General features: G+C 37.9%; 2 long non-coding RNA genes across 3 annotated transcripts in view; both read right to left on the bottom strand.

Moving 5' to 3' along the window:
* The window catches only part of Gm48908 (predicted gene 48908), a 55032-nt gene extending 52727 nt beyond the window's left edge, over positions 1 to 2305 (bottom strand). Inside the window, exon 1 of the long non-coding RNA NR_154590.1 lies at positions 2175 to 2305. This is a non-coding gene — a long non-coding RNA (predicted gene 48908). The remainder of the gene's footprint in view (positions 1 to 2174) is intronic.
* Positions 1 to 20232, bottom strand: part of Gm13483 (predicted gene 13483) — a 137158-nt gene that overhangs the window by 76638 nt on the left and 40288 nt on the right. The window contains exon 2 of one of the 2 annotated variants that reach the window (NR_040361.1): positions 2175 to 2305. The exons of the other annotated variant lie outside the window; for it this stretch is intronic. This is a non-coding gene — a long non-coding RNA (predicted gene 13483). The remainder of the gene's footprint in view (positions 1 to 2174; positions 2306 to 20232) is intronic. 2 annotated transcript variants of the gene reach the window in all.

Raw genomic sequence — 20232 nt, 5'->3', positions numbered from 1 at the left:
TAAGCCATAGAGTTATAAGACTTGACTTAAATAAACATACAGGAACCATCTCAGGAAGCAACTGACAGCTAATCTCAATGGTCAACTTGATGAGATCTAGAACATCAGATGAAACAAGCCTCTGTCTATGTATGTGATGGATCATCTAGACTGGGTTACTTGAGGTGGGGCGAACCACCTTACTATTGGCATTGTCGTGCCAGGGGCTGGAGTCATAGGTTGAATGACCAGGAGAATGTGAGAAAGTGGACTATGCACAAGCATTCCTCGATTCCTGACTATGACTTCCTTGCCCGGATGAACTAGCCTCAAACTATGAGTCAGAATAACCTCTTCTTTCATTCAGTTGTCTCTGTCAGGGGGTTCATTACAGTGAGACAAGTAACCCACCACTGGTGATGAAAATTACTCATTCTCTGTATCTAAACATTATAAATAATATTTCTAAAAGCATAACTCATACTATTAAGAGGATTAGGATGATGGAGAAGATGTCTAAAAGAGTTTAACAAAAGAAAAAAATGACTTAACTTTGTGCCTTTAGCTATCTCAACATGCAACTAACAATGTGCTAAGTTTGTCCTTAGAGGAAACAACAACAAGGGGTCTCCAGAGCACAAAAACTTTTGCTGTTGAGGTCAGTAGTGCCCTTGTCTACCTTGCCTTCCATCTGGAACAGCCCCATTGGTTTTGGTATCCCCAAAGGCACTATTCTGACACATCTCATTAATTTTTAAAGGATCTTGACCCGTAAGAAGAAATGATCTATGCTTCAGTGTCTAAATATGCACATAAAGAGAATAGTGCTTAACTTAAGTGCTAAATAGGTATTCTGGGGACCAAGAAAAACTATATATGTTTAAAGAATATATGTTTCTTGAAGCAATTATTAAGATTTCAAGCAAATACAGTGCAGCCTCGGACATTCCAAATCTATACAGAAGGAAGTTCACAAGAGTATTCCCTGACACACCTCCCTGATGGTTTCTTATGCAGGGTGTCCTCATTCTACCCCAATTCATTCTGATGTAGTCCTGGTTTGTTGTAACTGGATCTGTCTGTGGGTGGGAGTGCCAAAGAAAAGATGACTACAAAATGAAATCATCTCTCCAGCAAAATCATCAAGTACTGAAAAACTTCAAAACTTTGTATATTGTAGAGTTGATCATGCGACCCAAACTAAGTAAATGTTCACAAAGGAGAAATGAAACCAGACCACAGTGACTTAGGACTGGTCAATACCAAAATTGACGAAAGAAAATCACATTGTAGTTCTAAATTATTAACTTCATTCAAATGGATTATTTTTAACACAATGTTGGCAAATAGGCAAAACAAAACTGACACTCTTTCAAAATCTTATCTTTGCTTAGAGCAGTCGAGATAAAAGTGAAATAAGGAATGGTGAAATGGCTCAACAGGGAAAATCTCACCAAGAGGTGACCAAGCTCAGTGACCTGTGTTCAATCCCTGACATCGCATAATAGAAGGAGAGAACGGAGCTCCCCTCTGATCTCCACACATTGTATTGTGCACACCCATGCACATACACACACATACAACCATATACACAATACATAAATGTGATGGAAATTGTTAAAGTTTGCACTTTGACTAGTTGCTACTCTTAATGTTACTCTCATCCATTGCAAAAAGAACTTCATTGAAAAGCTGCAGAAACCTATGAGTTTAGAGGGCAACTTGATACTATGTCCATTTGTAAAAATAATAGTTCTAGTTTCCACCTTAGGGCTCATGATCTACCATCATAGATAGGGTTTCATTGCTGGGAAGAGACACCATGACCAAGGCAGTTTTTATGAAAGGCAACATTTAATTGGGGCTGACATAGTTTCAGAGGTTCAGTTCATTATTATCATGACAGGAAGCATAGTAGCATCCAGGTGCTGGAGAAGGAGCTGAGATGTCTACATCTTGATTCAAAGATAGGCAGGAGGAAACTCTTCTACAGTGGGCAGAGCTTGAACATAGGAGTTCTCAAAGCCCTTCTATACAATGACATTCCTCTTCTGACAAGACAGAACCACTAAGCATAATAAGGCCACACCAACTAATAGTGACACTTTACATGGGCCAAGCATATTCAAATCACCATATTCCACTCCCTGGCCCCCACAGCCTTATTCAAATACATGAGTCTATGGGAAACTTACCTAGCCATGTTATAATGAAAACATAAACTTAGTCCAACTTCAAAAGTCCCCATAGTCTTATCACAGTCTCAACAATTCTTCAAAGTTCAAAGTCTCTTCTGAGATTCATGCAATTTCTTAACTGCAACTCCCTATAAAATAAAATAAAATAAAATAAATAACCAGATTTTTGGGCCCTGCTAATTAAGGTCAAAATCTACTATTGTCCTGCCAGCTCTCTTGAGCTTAGCACAAATTGAGGTCTCCCTTTACCAGAGGGGCTTCTCTTCTGCTGACCTTGTCTGTGGAGCCTGAAACCCTCACACCCTCTACTTGAAGAATGTCATGGAGCCTTGGTGAGATTACAAGTTCAACTTCTTTCTCTCCATAAGAACCTGGCCAGCAAGCACTAGGAATTCCTGGAATGCCTCTCCATCTAAATGAGATATTATCTGCCACCCTAAGCTGTAGTCAATGCATTTACCCGCCCTAAGAATCATTACCTCATTCCCAAAAACTATATAGCCCTTGCTCCCCCCCCCCCAAAAAAAGTTGAGCTGCCTCTCTGAAACTGACCCCAGTAGTGATTTCCATTGTATTCATGGACTGATGGAAGCCTGTTCTTTGTTTCTGTTTCTGTTGTCCTTGTGGGCAGGTGGAAGAATGAAGGAGCACAAAGATCACATACTTCCATTATCACAGGATATACATTACCATCCCGAAATATCACAGTGAGGAAATACTGGACCAAAGCAAGACCAAAACCCATCTGAGCAAACCCCAAACTGCATCTTCTTGTTAGATATCCAACTCCTTTCAGTTTTGCTGACTGCAGCACACTTCTTTCTCTTAGGTTGGTTCTACTCCCTGTTAACAAGCTTTCTTAGGCAGGTGCTCCACATCTCTGGCACTCTAACATCTTGGGGTATCCAAGACAACTTCAACTTCACAGCTTAATGTTCCAATATCTCAGGTCCACATATGATCTTCTTGGGCTCCTCCAAAGGGTTTGGTTCAGTTCTCCAGCTCTGCCCTCTGTAACACTCTGGGCTCTGGTTAACTCTACTCCACTGCTGCTGCTACTCTTGGTGGTCATCCCATAGTATTGGCATCTCTAATACACTCGGGGCCTCTTATGCAACTGGGCTTTAAAAAATTAGCCTCTCATAGGCTTTCTTCATGGATGGCTTCCAATCCTCAACCTCTTTGCAAGGTCCCTCCAGTCCTGGGCCATCAACTACAACTGAGGCTGCACCTGCACCAATGGCCTCCAACAGTGCCGAGTCTCAGCAGCTCTCCATGGCCCCTTCATGCCTTCAAAACTAGTACAACTTGGATGACACTTACACATTGCCGCACTCAGCTGCCAGCACAAGTCTACCTCTGGAACACAGCTTCTTTATGCTCTCAGAAAATACTTCCCAGGAGATTTCACCTTAGTGATACTGGTTTCTTCTTAATCATTGCTAATTTCTTTGGTCCAGTTAACCAGCATCAACTGTCCCAGTAACCCCTTCTATTCCTGACTCTAAATCCGGAGCCACAGGTCCAAAGTTGCTGAGTTCTGCTGCTTTCTTGGGTTGAAACATGTTCTCCTTGTTCTATTACACCATCACCAGCTTTCTGTTTTCCAACTCCTTCACTGCCTAAGCTTGGATGTCCTGGAACCTGCTCTGTAGACTGACCTTGAACTCAGAGGTCTGCATGCCTCTGTCTCCTGAATGCTGGGATTAAAGGCTTGTACCACCACACATTGATCTAAGCCTTTCTTTACCTTTTCAGAAAATATTTATAAGTTCAGGATTGTAGTTCATGCCAGATATAGTCAAGTTGGCAACTGAAAATATCCATCACAATCCATACCTTGTAAATTTGACACATGATCATATTCTTATGTGCAAATGAAACCAATAACCAGGTCATAATAATGCCTAACATGATTAACTATCCCTTACTCAACTGTAAATGAGTAAACAATAAGTGTATCTGGGTGGGATCTTGCCCCAAGGTTACCACTCCCTTAAATCTATTTAATATCCTTGAACACAGGAGTTAACTCCATTGCACTTCCTGGTACCCCTTTACTCTCTGAACCATACACTTTTTATTTTTTTCTTTCTAAGCTTGCTATGCTTGATTAAAATGCTCCTCATAAGAGTGAACCACAGGAAAAAGTCTAAACTATGCTTTTTTGAGACTTCTTTTGTCAATGCAATTAATCTATATTGCTTCACTTTAGCCTCAGGCAGAGGTGTCCTTTTTCAACAATGGCAAAAAGCAGTCGATTCCTCACCACCTCTTAAGCAGCACCCCCAAGAGTTCAAATTACACTCAGCATGTCTTCCATGTTCTTACTAGGAAAATCCATTAAGAACCACATATAAAATTCCACTCCTTTCTAATTCCAAAGTTCCCAAATACATATTCCTCCAAACAAAACATGATCAGGCCTATCACAGCCACACCTCACTTCATTGATGTGAAGAGACACCATGACCAAGGCAGCTTTTTTTTTCTTTTTTTTTAATTTATTTTTTATTAGGTATTTTCCTCGTTTTCAATGCTATTTCAATGCTATCCCAAAAGTCCCCCATACCCACTCCCCCAATCCCCTACCCACCCACTCCCCCTTTTTGGCCCTGGGGTTCCCCTGTACTGGGGCATATAAAGTTTGCAAGTCCAATGGGCCTCTCTTTGCAGTGATGGCCGACTAGGCCATCTTTTGATACATATGCAGCTAGAGACAAGAGCTCCGGGGTACTGGTTAGTTCATATTGTTGTTCCACCTATAGGGTTGCAGTTCCCTTTAGCTCCTTGGGTGCTTTCTCTAGTTCCTCCATTGGGGGCCCTGTGGTCCATTCAATAGCTGACTGTGAGCATCCACTTCTGTGTTTGCTAGGCCCCGGCATAGTCTCACAAGAGACAGCTATATCTGGGTCCTTTCCAAGGCAGCTTTTAAAGAAACATTGGGATTGGCTTACAGTTTCAGAGTTTCAGTCCATTATCATCATGGTGGGAAAGCATGGCAGGGTCCCTCTCTGAGGAGCTAAGGGCAGTTGATGGCTGGTGGGGAGTGACAGATTTCTTCTGGGATATGGCCTCTGATAGGTTGCCCATGCACCAGTGGATGGTCCTACACCCACACACATACTCTCAGTACTAACTAGATTCAGAAGGTTAAAAGAAAAATGAATGAAGTTGGGAAAAGACTTGGTAAATAGATTCAATTGGAGTTGTAGGAGAAAGAGTAGGAAATAGATTTGATGAGAACACATTGTACACATGCATGAAATTCTCAAAAATCAATAAAATAGATATAAACTATGACATATTGAGTTCTGATTGAATGTCAAGTGTATTGCCATTGTTTACATAATAACATTATTACAATCTATTTTCAGGTTATATAAAGCAGAAACCACATGACTGACTTGTTCAAGAACAATCATATAATCAGAAGACACAGTCTAACATTTTCAGAATATGTTCTCAGAAATTCTATTTTTGAATGTCACTCAGAAAACACTTGAATGTCACTTGAAAACTCAGAAAATATCCTTCCAAAAGAATAGCCGTGTGTATATGTCACTAGATGCCCAGCAGGAGATAGCCAGCAGAAAATTATCTCAACAGCATCATTAGAGGTTTCTTTTCTCATAATGTCATGTCCCGGCTTTTTTCTTCTTTTTCTTCTGTTTTTTAATTTACATTATTTACATTTATATTTCTTTATATTTATATTTTCACCCTTCAGGTCATTTGAATATATATATATATATATATATACATATATATATATATATATATATATATATAATATTATATGTATAATATTATATGTATAATATTATGTGTATCTATATGTATATGTACATGTATAAACACACATATATTATATATTAATATTATTCTATTGCTGTCCCTTAGATGCATATTTTTTTAATGAGGGGCAAAAAAGGGGATAAATCCAGACAGAATGGGTATGGGGTATTAGAAGGAGCAATGGGGAGGGGGAACATAATCAGAAGATATTGAGTGAAAATTTTTTTCAATAAAAAAGAACCATTCTGATTGTTGAATTCTATCATTTATTAGAAAGCTCTGATGATGACCTACTGCTTCTGCACAGATACACTCCCTCAGGATACACTCCTTAAGAACATATGGACTTTTTATGGTATTTGTATTATATGGTATATGGTTATTAGGTGCTACACCTTATAAGAAGTCTACAAGTTTGGAAGAAACTAATCAACAAAGCCATAGGAGGCCAGAGATACATACACATCCAATAGGATATCAAGAACCGTGTGGGAAACAGAAAAAAAAGAGTGCTTTTATCTCCTAAAACTTTATGTATGCCATCAACTTCTACATTTAACATGAAAGTAACAGACCAATAAGGATCAGGAAACCACAAGGTTCATTACAGTCTATTGTGGCATAAGTACCTTTAACTCTCTCCTAAGTAAAATTGACATGAGAAAGCTTCCAAACCACAAAAATAAAAAAGTGTTGCATTTTCAACCAACTATATTCCAACTCCCTTTTCAGAATAAATATGCAAACACCAGATCAGGGTCATTTGGTGTGAGCTGACAGAGTGCCAGAAGAGTCAGATAAAGAAGTAGGCAAATGATGATGAGTACAAGACAGCCACAGAGCCACTAACAAGCGAAAAGAAAACATTGACGATGACCCTATCAGCCCTGAATCAGCTGCATCACACTGCTGGCATGCCCAGCTGAAAGAGTCTAAGGTCTAGGACCAGACTGACCAAAACATAACTATAATTAGATCAGATCATTTTCTGATAGTTTTCTTCTGGTCTTCTAATGCAGAGGCTCCTGTCTTTAAACAAGGTAAAAGTAGGGTCTAATGCTATTCAGGCTCAAACAGTAATTATCCAGTATGATTTGTTCAACTGCTGGATAATTATGTATCCCCATAATAGAGAACAATGTGATATGTCAGAAATAATATAGACCGAGGTATTAACCCCGTTTTTGAATCCTAGTTGTTACACTAAGTAAATTATTATTAATACTTAGTTGAGCTCAGTTTGTGTATTTACAAAATTGTAAGTAAAATCTATAGAGTTTTGTGAAGAAATAAATAAGGAAATATACATAAAAATGGGGCATATGTCTAGGGACCCAGAATTGTGTAAATAAAACTATCATTCACTGGAATTATATGTGCAGAATTGCAATTTTGAAGGATACCAGCCCTTATAGGAAAGAAAACTTGTTAAATAAACTTAACAAAGTCTCAGAAAAAAAAAAAATCCCTCTCCATCCAAAGTCTGTTAACTGAGAATCTGGAGCTTAACAAGATCCAGGGGGATCTTTGCGTACATGCGGAAAGTATACAAAAACCCTTAAGCAATGAGGGTGTATTTTACATTCAGAAAGTACAAGGATGTTCTGAGCATCTCTTGAGATGACAACGATTGCTCTGAAGTCCTGTCTTTCACAGAGTGAAGATGAAGCTTGACATGTTATAAAGACTCGTTGAGACAGGCCTATATAAAATAAAGCCTACATAACTCTTACTTTCATGGGAGAAACTATATTTTTGATATCTTCATATTGCTTACCAGCACTAGCATGTTTTATACATAATATTCAATGAACTTATTCAATAAATGTATTAAGGAGTTTTATGATGTTAACAAATACATTTTGTAACAACAATGAAGCCAAATAGTGGTTGACTATCAGGTGCTTAGATAGAAACGAAAGGAGAGACTAGAAAGCTACTTGCCAAGTAATATGCAATTATCATCATATAGGAAGCATATAAACTTTTAAAAAAATGTTACAGTATAAGCAAATACATAAAGACAGAAGGCTGACCGGTGAATGTCTGGGTTCAGGAGATGGGGGAGGGTGGAGAAATAATTAATAATAATTAATAATTAGTGATTGTAAAGTTTCCTTTATATGTGATGAAAAGAACTAGATATGAGGGTAGCAGTTGAACATTGTGAATATACACAAAAAACTCACTAGATTATACACTTTAAGGTGAATTGTGTAATATATAGGCTATATCTCAATAAAAAATTTTAAAAAAAGAATGCTGAAACAAAAAAGCACTTCCAGATCAAAATATGCATGCTCATTTAGCTACAAAATGTTTCTTTGCTGTCTTATAAAATAAAATGGCAACAAAATAAAATGGTGGAACTTAGATTACAAGATAAATTGGTCATAGGGAATTAATTATCCCTTGACCTCACCAGTCTTTTGTGGGCTTATATCAGTACTAAAGGTACTGGGCACATTCCATTTCCAGTTGCAATGTCTCTCAATTTTCTTCACTGCCTTCAAAACTGCTCTATGCAAGCTCACTATCAACAGGACTTCTTTCTGCATCTATTTGCCTCATTTGGACTCCAAGAGTGTGTTATCCATCCTACCACCTTCCCCATCTTCTCTGTCACTGTGACTGGCAGCTGTTGAGGACAAGTAGGGTGAAAGAATCTTCTTTTCATCCGCAGACCTTTTCTGATCACTACCTTGCGAGATCCCATTTACGTCTCTATTTGCATGTATGTAAATAACTGGTTGTAAAGGCAAAAACACACTAGGAAATGAGATAGAACATGGGAGAGGAACGAAGGGTGTGGGGAGGGGGCAAAAGTCCCATGTGACATAAGAGTCGGAAGGAGGATACCAGGGGGTGACACACAAGGAATGGAGGAGGGATGGAGAAACGGGAGAGAAACAATAAAAGCCAATTTATTTGAAAAATGCCAAAATGAAAATTAATTATTTGTAAGTTAATAGGTTTTTGCCCCAAAATAATAAAAAAGAGAGACTAAATATGATAAGCTTGAATTGCTTGGACATTTTATATTTTAGGATAAGCTGCTGCTAAAGTAAGAAGTTATTGGACACATTTCCAAGGTTTCTAGAAGCAATAAAAAATGGCATGTTTTGAAGCATCAGTAAAGGTAAGAATGCCCATCTATTGGTCCAGGCAAACAGAAGCAGGAAGCCAGCCTGTGGTTTAGATTGAGCAGCAAGATGTAGGCCATACCCTGAAGCTGACCTGTGTATGTTACCTGACACTAAATGGAGCCAGTGATTATAACCAGATTTCAGATATGTGCAGTCTAGCATATTCCCTCCTACGGTTCTCGGTATCTCTGGAAACTCAACACGATGCGTTTCTTACCGAGCGCTCAATAGTCACTTCTGGAAATGATTTTTTTTTTTAATGGCGAACATTTTTATGCTTAGTATGCCAAAGTGAGTAAAACTTGCTTTTAAAAGTTGTAGAATAGTAAATGAGAATACCCTTTGAAAACACAATGCTAAATGCAAGTGATTCCTGCCATTAGCTGTAACGTGATACTGCAGCAGCCCTACTGGACAGCCCATAGCCAGCCGGCCTGTCAGTTCAGCAAGCTTCATTAAAGGGCTAACAGATGGGCAACATATCAAAGCTGACATTTAGAAGATCTTGGGTTTGCCCTTTGGCTCTCTGCCCTCCATCCCAGAGTGTGGCCCTTAAATCCATTCCCCCCAAGAGACTGCAGGAAATGCTTGTGTGGTCAAACTGGTTCCGCCATTGGTCTTATTCCAACCAAAGCTCATTAGTTTTACTTTTCCCTTTGGATTTGGGGGTTACAGTTCTATTTGTTGCATAAGAGGAGGCACTAGCAGCTTGTATATTTCTTGAGCTTTGGCACAGAGTCAGCCATACATCCATTACATTACTTCTATTAAGATTAAGTGTTGGTTTGCTATATGTCCATAAAGTTGGTTGTCATTTTAAACATCTATTAATTATTTTAAGGATAATAACATGCTACACATTCTCTGTCTTTCATCAAGATAAATTAAAAATGAATAGTACTTTAGCTTCAATATTAAAAAATCTAGACATGCGCTGTTCAATAAGGTAGCCTTGGATGTATATGGCCAGTGAGCAGATGACTGCTCTAAATTATAATACACTGTGGGTATAAAATAGAAGACCAGATTTCTAACACAGTATGAAATATATTAAATATCTTGCTATTTTCAATAGATTGTAAGTTTATATGATAATATCGCTATTATCCTGAGTAATATAAAATATATGTTTAAAAATAATGCTTACTAAGTCATTTTTCTTTCTAATGTGGCTGACTGGAAAACTTAAACTTACTTATGTAACTTACATTATATTCCCACTGCGGAACTCTGGTCTAGATCTTTAGAGTCTTTCCAAAGAGTTCAATTCTGAATGACTCTAATTAATCTTAATTTCATTAATTGCAATTCCTCTTTCAAACGAAATCAGCCAACGATCAGCAGTCATACTTCAGTGGTGGCAACCTGGGAAGTCCTTTAATTGTCAGGACACAAAAGTTTCCTGACAAATGACAGCAGAAACCAAAGCAGAAATGTTCCAACACTACTCCAGCCTAGAGTGAACCCCTTGGCCCTGAGCTGCACTTTGAGTAAGTGGACAGTAAGTGACACATAACTGTCCTACCTTGATTACATGTTGAGCAAATGACACAGTACATTTTCTAGACAACATCAGGCGTTTAGAAACTTGGATGTGTTCTTAGTATTCATTAAATATTCCCAAACTCAGCTTTCAGTGTGCGAATAATGTGAAACAGGTATTATGACCACCTATGTGTACAGTGGAGAAATTTAAAATGAGTGACCACAACGCTGATGCATACTGAGTGGTTGCTTTCCATTGCCAAGTTTACTAAATCTGAAATTCTCTAAGAAACACTTGTAGGTCTGTCTGGAGGGCATTTCCAGAAAGATTTAACTCAGGAGGAAAAATCTGCCCTAACTGTGGTCATGACCATTCTGTGCACTGGGGACCTAGACTGAATAAAAAGAGGACAGGCAGACAGCAAGCTGTCCGCCAGCTGTCACATCAGTCTGCTTTTTGACGCCATGATGGCTCCTGTATCTCCCGCCATGCTTTCTGCACCATGGTGTACTATACTCAGGAACTACTAGCCAGGGCAAAGCCTTGATTCCTTCAGTTGCTTCTTGTCTGGAATTTGTTACAGCAATAAGAAAAAGTAAGTATGCCCAACACAGAAACAAATTACATTAAGGAAACTATGCTATAGAATGAAAATAAAACAAATACAAATGTGGGGAGGATGTGGGGAGAGGAGAAACCTTCATCCATTGTTGGTGCAAACTGGCACAGCCCACTAGGGAAAACAGTGTGGAGGAATATCAGACAGCCTAAATAGATCTACCATATGACCCAGATGACTCCTTAGATGTGTCCAAAGGACTCAATATCCTAATTTACAGACAACTGCTCAGTCATGTTCACTACTGCAATATTTGCAGTAGCTGGGAAATGGAAAGACAAACACTGCCTGTTCACTCTTATTTATGGATCCTAGCTCTGAATATTCAAATGTGTATATTACCTAGAATAACATCAGATACTAGAAAATCAGATACTAGTAAAAAAAAAAAAAACGGGGGGAGGTAACCAATAGTCCCACACAGCTGTAATGCCTATGAACAACAATGTCTAGAATGTCAAGATATACCAAGGGGTGTAATACTAGCATTTATATTCTAGGAGCAACCAATAGGCATTTAAATGAACTTACAGCTTGCTCAATAGGAAAGCACTCATGCCTGGTACAATAAACCTAGCCCATTACTCTTGGCTGGTGAGATCATATATTCTACAAGAGGGTCAACAACTGCCACTTCACTAAGCCAATATAATTTCTAAATGCACTCTAAATACTTAGGATTATATCCACAGATAAGTTAAGCTCTTACCTTTCACCAAAGGTTCTTTTGCAATAGACAGAGACCATTACAGAAAGCTACAAATGGCCAAAATGCAGATAGATCACTGTAGGATACCCAATGGATACAACTATAACACAACCCTTATACCTAAGACTCTGGGAATATCATGGAAGGCAGAGGATGAGGAAGAAAGATTGTAGGAGCCTGGAGGCCAGGAGGCCAGGAGGCCAGGAGGCCAGGAGGCCAGGAGGCCAGGAGGCCAGGAGGAGACATTTGCTGCCAGGTAATTTCTTCTATGTATGACTCTGATTCCACACACATGTATACATAATTTAAAATGAAATTAATACTTACATTTTCTAAATAAATAAAACAAGTAAAAATTTTATGAACACCTCAATTCACCACGACTAGTTTTACGTATTGAACTAAAATGCAAGAATCATAGCAAAACACTTTTATGTAAAATAAGAATGCTGTTCTGGTTTAGAACATAAAGTTTATCAAAATCACCAAGGCTAAGGGAGGGTAAGCTGGCAATGAACCCATTCGGCAAGAGAGAGAGCTTACGAGGACCAAAGAGAGAGCATCATTCTGGGTAATCTCTTCGCTTTGGAGACGGAGACAAGGGAAGTACACTTGGAAGCTACGGCAGGGCACACAAAGAAAAAGAACACTCTTTTTTTTTTCTTTTAACCAGACTGGCATGTAATAAGAAATTTAATGTTAAGTAATTCAGTGCATTTAATACTGCAAAGATACTATACACAGAAAAACTTAGAGATGGGTGTTTTCTTTCTTTTGTGTTGTGTTTTGTTTGTTAAGAAACAGGTTCTGAGGTAGTCCAAGCTGTTCTTGAACTCCTGATGTCCTATCTCCAACTCTGGAGTTCTAGGGCTGCACAGGACTCCAGACATGTGCCCTGATGACTTATATGTTGTTTGTGGGCTGCTGAAGACAAGCCCAGAACCTTGTGTGTGCTAAGTAAACACTCTACCAACTGAGCCACAGCCTCAGCCCAAGACACCCACATTTTAAAAAAACAATTCTCAAAGATAGAAATTAAATTGGAGCTAAAGATTTGTGTTGCATGCACACATAGAAGTACTTAGTACTAATTAATTTCAGTTTATCTTTAAGCTTACCACTTTCCAGACAAACAAACTAAAGCCTTGCATTTATTGTGCCAAATTATAAACTCTCATGAAAGGACCAGAGCTAGAAGTAAGCTAATTTCCAGTTACCTTTCACTAATTTCTCAGTCAATTCTTTTTCCACAATCTCAGCAGTAATTCTAGATGGTGGGATTTTAATAGATTAACAAAAGTCCAAACTTTTACTGAAAAGAATATAGTCCTTAAACCAAGATCAACATTTTGTAAAGTTAATAAATTTATATAACTATTTTTAATAAAAAATTAGAGGATGCTCCAAGGTGGCTCAGTAAGTCAAGGCAATGCTGACAAGTCTAATTTGTTCTATCCATGAAACTCACATGTGGAAGAAGAGAAGCAAGCCCTGCAAGTTGCCCTCTGACCTCCACGTGTGTAACGTGACACCCTATGAATAAATAAATGTGAAGAATGTAATAAAAATGAACTGAGCTATGGTAATGTTCTAAAGTTTCCTTTTACACTATATCAGAGACAATTTTTCTTCGTCAAGAATCACGTTCCTTTTAAGTCTACATAGCTTAGCACTCGGTGACCGTTCCTAGTTTCTCAACTACCACCTCACCCATCACGATTTAGACACAGCAACATTTTCACCACTGCAAGCAACGCCACACTGCAGATCTTTGGCTTATATTTTTCTGCACATATAGAGATTTTATGAGGAGAAATTCCTAGAGGTAGAATTTCTGAGTCAAATATTATTACCTTTCTTAGAGCTTTTGACAGATATTGTAAAAATTATCCTGCACATTCCTGGGGTCAGTTTATATCCCTACCATGAATAAGCAAAAGGGTTTTCCCATATCCTCCCCAAGAATGAACGGCAACAACTTATTAATCATGCCTTGCAGGAAATGAGAGACAAGTCTCAACTTTAATTTTGTTTTTTTAATAAATAAACACTGGGGAATTTTTTTACCTTAATTTTATCTTTTATTCCTCATATTCCCACTTAGTGGCCTTTTTTGATGCCATCTGTGAGAAGGAAAACCACGATAGCAAGGTTTGAGACTTATCAGGGATAATGAATAGTCATGTGACTTCAGAGATTAGTAAATAGAGTGCAGTTTTGATTAAACCATGAGCCTCATCATCCCATACCTTTCAGACAGAATTCAGCCTTATTCCAATTTAATTTGGCCTCCAAGAAAAATAAAACTAATATATTTAATGTTACATAATTCAACATTTCAATTCATACTCCTTATTTTTTTCTCTTCAAATACTGTATATTTCATAAACATAGACTATATTCCAAGCAAGAATGTTTTTAATAAGCTTAGGCTTGAAAAGGACACATCAAAACATAAAGGCGCTCATACGATATGTCTTAAAAACAAGATGTGAGACGTTTAGCTTTTGAAAGGTTAAATAAATATAATTTAAAAACTTTAATTTTCTTTTAAAGCTTTCTCCTTTGCAAAAATATTCCATGTCAATCCTACCAATGGTTCTGGAAGGAAGGAAGGAAAAATTGATCCTAAGATGTCAGGACAGTTGAAGATGAGATTTAAAAAAAAAAGAGAGAGAGACTTGATATCTCACAATGTGGAATTAATGTTAAGATTAAAGTAGAGCAAATATGTGTCGTGCATAGAACATAAAAGTTAGCCACTGAGAGAAAATAATTATCAAATTACAAGAAACTGGAAAATAAATCCCATCATTGAACTCGAAGACTTGATGGCAATCTCAAAGGGATCAAATTCAGCCTCTTATCAATACAAGGCTTAAGTCTCTTCCACAGGAGACTAATCAAATATACGCTCACCAGTATTTAAAAACACACAGGGGTAGGACTGCATCACCTTCGGGCACAGCCACCATAGTGAGCAGTGGGTCCTTTCTGATGAAATCTGTTTTCTTTTAGTTGGTATTTATCCTCCTTACACACTGACACCACCTGAGAAGTCTGACTTAATTAATTTTATATGCATTCCTAAATTCAATCAATTTCACTTTCTACCATATGGGCAGAAAAATGAAATATTTGCTACCCAGGTTTCCATTTCAGCTAGCGCTTATTGTTATAATCTAGACTAACTACAGAGACCTAAGAAAATTCTGCACTACCTCACTGCCCTGTACCATCTGTACCATCGTAGAAGAAAGCTCACAGGTGAAGGCACTGTCAGGGTGCCCACAGGCCCTAACAGCCACCTGTTGCAGGTTCCTTGTTACACAGAGAAGCAAATACCACCAGCCTTGAGGATGTGAATTCAGTAGTTCTGATGTTCGTACTTGAATAGAACCATTTTTAATGTACACATCTTATGGTTGTACTAAAGAGTCTGTTAGCCAATCTATCTGATAACACCTCATGTTTTGTTGTAAAGAAAATATGTCTTCACAAACTAGATGTCTACACTGGAGATTTCTCATCTTTCATGTTGGCTAACCTGAAACACGTGTGGAATATTCTCACAGTTTAAACCACAACACAGCCAGACATAGTAAGATGGGGCTAGAGAACACTACGTTCTGAGGAAAAGCCACTGTATGTAATTGATTCATTGTCTTTGGCCAATTTCTTCCTGCTCTTAGCATTTCGTTCTTCATCTCACCTTACCTCCAAGTTCACATTAAATTAAGATTTCTAAAACCTGTAGGGACTGATAGAACAACCCAATTTGTTTTCTTGTCCTTTTTGTGTGCTTTGGTCTATCAAAATGTCACTTTAAATTGCAGGAAGACATAGTTTACTCTCATAAATGAAAGAGCATATTTTAGCTTTTCCAGAATCAACAAATTTGAACCCCACATTGCAATGCAATTTAGAGATAATAATCTACTTAATCTTTGTAGTCCAATAACAATCACACACACACACACACACACACACACACACAGCTTTAAAACTCTGGCCTATTTTCCTAGCTTTTCTTAATGGGTAATCCCATTACTGTAAAATAATGTCTAAAGATGGTGTCTTCCAAATTTGTCCTTGATTTATACCCAACTTGACCATTTAAGAGATAAGCTATAATTGTACCATTATAGGATTATGACATAATCAATCACATTTCTAAGTTAATAGTGCTGATTACATAGTGTTTACTGTTCAGCAGACAGTGGAACCTGGGAGAACGGAGCCAGTAAATGAGGCAGATATAATCACGTGAAATAGCGAACGTCACTCAGAGCACCAGCCAATTGATACTCTGACGGTTAAGAGAGTCACAAGACTCAAATGTACATTGACAAGGGCAAGCTGCACATGGCCCACAATAACATGATTTTTGCCTGGAGACATAAATAAATAACAACAGCCAGGTGTAATGAATAATCTGAAGTGAAGTCATTCTGATCTGCTCCACCTGGGAGGGGAACAAAAGCACATTTCACGAACAATTTCATGTTTTTGAAGATGCTGGGATCACAAGAGTTTGTATTGTTTTCTTGGAGTTTTCTCATGAGCACTCAGAATTCACACAGGAATCCATTCTTAGACTATGTTCCTACACATACCTGTTTATCTATTTTAAAGAAGCCTTTACGGCAGACAGAAACTAATCAAGTTCCTTTAGCAAGAGTTTGAACTTGGATTTTGACTTTTGTGAGATGATTGATTTGGGGCAAACTACTTAACTCCTTAACCCCATTCATACTCATAAGTAGCAAAAATAGAATGATTATACTTACCTGATAGCTTTAGTATGTGGATAAGCTTAAGTATTATATAAATGTACACACACACATATATATACATGTATGTGTACATATATATCATATACACACATAATTATGTATATAAACACATATACATACATATATATGTGCATCACATACATATGCATGCACATGTACATACACACATATATAATCACTATCAGTTTAACATGATCAGCTATTATCATTTCCAAAAAGGCATTGAGACCCTCTGCCACCCTTACCACCATGGCTTGTTTGGAATTTCAACAACCCTTGTTGTGTTTCAAAACCATTGAATATCTGAAAAATCTGAACAATAAGTGTAATTATGAGTATACATTATTGATATATTTACATAATTTTAAAATTCTCTGACATGCTAGCAAGAGGTTTTGACAAGACAAGATAAAGGAGAAGATGTAAAGTCCCCTTAAAATTGGTGGTATGCTCTAGTTTTCATTCTCCCAGTAGGTCACACGGACACACATATTGTAATGTTAATAGCTTCTTTGGAAATGTTAAAAAAAAAAAAAAAAAAAAAAAGGAAGTTGGAAAGGGATACCTAAGGGAAGGTTTACCAAACTATCATTACAGGCAACTTGAGTTTTATCTCACTGAGAACTTTAAAAACCAGTGTGAAGCACACTTTCAAGCTATTCCACTCATGAGGTAGAAGGTGAAATATATATTTTTTTCATATTCATGTTTTATTTATATTACACCTCCTGGGCCCAAGTTGAGGGCTACTCTCAGAGTTTGATAATTACCTGATACTTCTGATTATGGTCAGAGACCCAGCTGTTTCTATAGTTCTGGGGGAAAAAGAAATCCAACTTTTTGAGATGTAAATAAGAAATGGAAGTATATGTGTGCCCACTGCTTGTTTAGAAAGATACAGGGGAATGTAGACTGGTGGTCTATGCTTCACAGAACCAAAGACTGACTCAAAACAGGACAACAGACACTAAAAAACCACCATGCCTTGTAACAGAGTAAGTGTCAATGGTTAAAACTATTGCAGGAGTCCGGGCAGGGTGGAGCATGCCTGTAATCCCAGCACTTGGGAGGCAGAGGCAGGTGGATTTCTGAGTTTGAAGCCAGCCTGGTCTACAGAGTGAGTTCCAGGACAGCCAGGACTGCACAGAGAAACCCTGTCTCGAAAAACAAAACAAACAAACAAAAACCTATTGCAGGAGAGGAACGTGAGCCAAGTGAAAACCACTGGCGTTTCTAGTGGGTTAGAAATTAACCTTACCCAAACAATGCAGAGCATTTGGCTTGAAACATAAAATACACTAAAGTCAGCAATGTACCTTGATGCTCTGTAGCAAAACAAAACAAAACAAAAAATACACTTGGTAGTTCCTTTGGCAAAGCCACATGGGCACACCTTTGTCATTAGGTGTCCTGTTACCCTGCCTGGCCTTTGTTACAGAGCACTCCTCAAAGCCTGTCCATGCATGTTGTCATGACAGACACACTTCTCAGCCTTTGCTGAGCCCTAGTTTTGAGCTCCTTTTCAAGCCATATGTCTCTTCTCTGATACTTCCAGATTCCAGAAATCCTTTAATACTTAAACCTTACGTCCTTAGTGTGACCTTCTCTGTACATTTCTGACCTGATATACACAATTTGTCCAGTGTTAACCTCTTCTGCAGTAGAACTCTGGATTATCAGCTGAAGCCCAGAGTCTAGGTTGCAGTAAACCTAAAGTATCAGAGAATATATATATATATTTGGTTGTGAGTCTAGCCTTTAATGGCTGAGCCATCTCTCCAGCCTCAGATCCCACTTTTCCATAGCTTGCCATTTATTCCTTCTGGGATAAGGAGGTCAAAATCATAGACTAGATTGTCCTGGTACAATTGTCACTTAACATCCATCGCCCGATTACCAAAACATCAAACATCTAGACCTACTCCTCTCTATTCCTGGTTAGCTCGTCCCAGCAGAACACTTAGGACACTCATGTACTGTTGTCCTTAACTGTCATCAGTACTATCCTTGCCAGTTCCCTCCTCTGTTAGAATTACTATAGGAACTTATGGAATAGCAGCAAAGAGTTAGTAATGTTAGTTGTTGGACTTCTTTTAGAAATACCAGGACTTTTAGAATTTAGTACTTTTCTAGTAAGAACTATAGGACTTGCTTTACATTGAACAACACCCCCTGGACATTGTTGTTATTTATTGAATTGAATTTTCATTTTTAATGAATATGTTTAATTTTAATAGTCAAGGCATCTTTAGATGGGAAAATTCTTGTTTTTTAAAAAAACTGGCTGGGGCTGGAGAGATGGCTCAGAGGTCAAGAGCACTGACTGCTCTTCTAGAGTTCCTGAGTTCAAATCCCAGCCACAAACATCTTTTTAAAAAAAAATGGCTGTTTACATATTAATGTAACAAAGATTTCTACTCAAAGTCTATTTGAAATTAATTTGAGGACATTCTACAAGAAAGAAATCAATTACTATTATATTTCTATTATGTCTTTCTCTAAAAAACAATTTTATAGCTTTTTCTTTATAATTTCTTTTTATTTAATTATTTCGATATATTTTCCCCTCCTCCAACTCTTCCCAGATACTGCCTAACTCCCTACCTACCCAACTTTCCACTCTCTCTTTCTCCAGTAAAAGGCAAAGAAAAAAAGGAAGAAAATATAAGCAAATTAACTAAAAACAAAGTAAAGAACAAACAAACAGGCAAAAGCATGCCAAAAAAACATGCAGTCCATTCTGTGTTGGCAGCTATTCTTGGGCCCTGGAATGTAGTTGAGCCAATGAATCCAACCCATTGGGAACCAATCTTCTCTTTCTCAGCAGGGATCCATTATAAACAGATTCTTGGCTAGAGGTGGAAATTTGTGTCCACTTCCTTTCTCCGTGCTGGGATTTTCTTTGTTTGTTTGTTTTTAACCTGTGCAGGTCATGTGTGTGGTGTCATAGTCTTTGAGTTCATATAACCAGATGGCAGGAAGCTTCAGCCCTTTTATCAATGTCCCTCAACTACAAAACTTATAGCAGTCTTATGCCTGTAAGATACACTGTTGCAATGGTGGCAATGTCCTGCCGATGATAACCCCCACCCCCGTTTTTTGTTTTTTGTTTTTGTTTTTGGTTTTTGGTTTTTTGGGTTTTTTTGGGGTTTTTTTGTTTTTTTAGATTTAAGGCCTGCTCTATGAAATGGAACCCATACCACTCTAAAGTGGTCAAAAATGTCAGACTAGATAGAACAAAAACCTTATGACAAAAGCTATTACTACTATCCTGCTAAAGTAACATAGAGATAAAATGACCCTTAATGGCATACTGTTATACCACATAGATCAACGCATCACTAAACTCTCATCAGAGAAACTTCTTCTTGCAGGATAAGGTAATTAATGCAGAAACCCACAACTGGACAGTGTTAAAAGAATGTGAGACTCCAAGTACTCAAACCTAAGTAAAAAATCTTTATCAACACACACACACACAAACACACACACATCAAGGGG

Source organism: Mus musculus, chromosome 2 (assembly GCF_000001635.26).
Source record: "Mus musculus strain C57BL/6J chromosome 2, GRCm38.p6 C57BL/6J".
Classification (NCBI taxonomy): Eukaryota; Metazoa; Chordata; class Mammalia; order Rodentia; family Muridae; genus Mus; species Mus musculus.
Note: the sequence above shows the minus strand (reverse complement) of the source record. Positions and strands in the feature narration are given on the sequence as shown.